Below are 2,376 nucleotides of genomic sequence, written 5' to 3'. Positions count from 1 at the left end.
TGTTTAACCGTAGGTCAGTCTTCCTCGCCCACCGGCCACCGCTCAGTGGTGGCCACTCCCTATGCTACGAACAAACTGCCAAGAAAGAAAGAAAATAATGAATGAATGCCAAAATACAGAGAAAAAAAATCAATAAAAAATATGCTTTCATTCTAAAATTTTCGGGGAAAAGGGGAAGCCTTTTACAAGGGTTGTTTGGGGTATTAATAACCCCAACTACTACAATATTATATATATATATATATATATATGTCGACATCATTTTTCGCCCGGGCGAGGAAAAACTTAGTACGACTTGAGGGTTTTTCTTTGAAAAGGTTTTGAAATGTGAAGAGTCGCCATCGACCTTTTGAGTTATATAGGTCGAATACCTAAAAATTTTCTTTTAAAAGATTTTTTAAGAAAACATCATTTTAAAAGATAAACTCGTCTACGTGTAATTAGAGATTTATTTTTTTGTAATAAAAAGGGGTTCAGGGATCGATTACGTGTGGGGAATGATAAACACCCCCACAACGCCCAAAATTGGTACCTCATCGATTATAAATTGTCTCTAATAGTAGAAATCTAAGAATTCAAATACAAATTTAAGTTACGATCCCATTATTCCAAATTCAACCATGTAATATTTATTAAACGAAAAATTCTAAGGAGAAATATAAACTTTTCCAATATTTCCAATCGAAGAGAAAATAATCCTAAAATACTTTAAGATGAATATTTCTATTTCCAATTGAAATAAAAGGAACATAATAATTTCTCCCAAGAATTCAAGATTAAACAATTTGATTGGACCAAAATAAGAAATTAAGCCAATTTATCCAAATTATATATGATTAGAAAAGATAAATTATGTTCAATTATTTAAAAATATCAAGACTTAATCCTTAATAAAATTAGGTGAATTGTCTCGATAAGTTTAAATAAGCGAATATTTCCTTTTTCCCTTCAAACTTGATTAATTTATAAATGTAATTAATTTTTTAGGGTTTGTTTTAGTAGGGTATTCATTTATTTTAAAACATCGGAATATGACATCTAGTTACTTTAAGACGGTCATTTCTTAATATTTTAAAATAAATAAATACTACCCTTAATCCAATTATGAAATTGATTGAGTTATGTTTATGAGGCTTTCATACATATTTGAAATGTCTAGATCTATATGCACGAACAAATTGACAAGGAAAATGAGGAAAATTAAGTATTAGCAAATTAAATCTAATATTACAATATATCTACTATGAACATAACTAAAGTGAAATCCTAATTAGTTACCTAAGTTAAGAAGATTGAGTTGAATTTGTAAATATTCTATATAGTTAGTATCCCTAAATCTAAGTGATTCTTTTTATTACTAGAATTAGTTTGTTACCTAGTTTAGAAGTTACCTAAGATAAGGCTTAGGCTTGTATATATAATTATAAGTTTCCTACACGTTTAATAGGAGTGAATTACATTAAAATTCATGACTTTTTTCATGGTATCAGAGCTAGTCGTTTTTGGGTCTTAATCTCATTGTTGAGCATTTTTTCATAGTTCTTAAGAGAGTATGACACCTAATCAGCAAAATATAGGCGGTACAGGTGATTTCAGTAGCACAGAAACTGCTCAAGGCACAATAGGTGAGGGAAGTCACTAATTCAATAAGTGACTTACAAAACATACAAGTCGCTCTTGGGTTAAATAGAAAAAACTACCTTAAGTGGTCACAACTGATTCAAACTTTCATAAAAGGGAGAGTTAAACTTAGTTATTTCCTCGAAACGGGTCTAAAGGAAAGAGATCCCAGATTTGAGGCTTGGGATGAACAAGACTCATTGGTTATGTCTTGGTTGTGGAATTCAATGTTACCTGAAATTAGTGACACCTACATGTTTCTTGGAACAACCCAAGAGATTTGGGAGGCTGTAAAACAAACCTATTCAAAGGTTTGAGATGCTACCCAGATTTATGAAATTAATAGCAAGATTTCTGCCACTAAACAAGGAAGCAAATTTATAATAGAGTATTTTAATATGATGCAGAATTTGTGGCAAGAAATGGACCACTATCAATGCATTTAGATGAAATGCAGTGGAGATGGAACAATCCTAAAAAGGTTTGTAGAAAAAGATAGGATTTATGATTTTCTTGTTGGACTAAATGTAGAATTTGATGCAGTAAGGGTCCAGATTCTAGGAAAAGAAGACATGCCCTCACTGAATGAAACTATTGCTGTCATTCGTGCTGAAGAAAGAAGAAGATGAGTGACGGTGGTTGAAAATAATCAAGTAGAAAGCTCATCCTTGGTTACTAGGGTTGTTTATGAGGAAACAAATTGTATGGAGCAGCAGAATATTGAAGGCAGATAAGGAATAATGACGGTTAACAAGG

Source organism: Hibiscus syriacus, unplaced genomic scaffold (genome assembly GCF_006381635.1).
Source record: "Hibiscus syriacus cultivar Baekdansim isolate YM2019G1 unplaced genomic scaffold, ASM638163v2 tig00002840_pilon, whole genome shotgun sequence".
Classification (NCBI taxonomy): Eukaryota; Viridiplantae; Streptophyta; class Magnoliopsida; order Malvales; family Malvaceae; genus Hibiscus; species Hibiscus syriacus.
Note: the sequence above shows the minus strand (reverse complement) of the source record.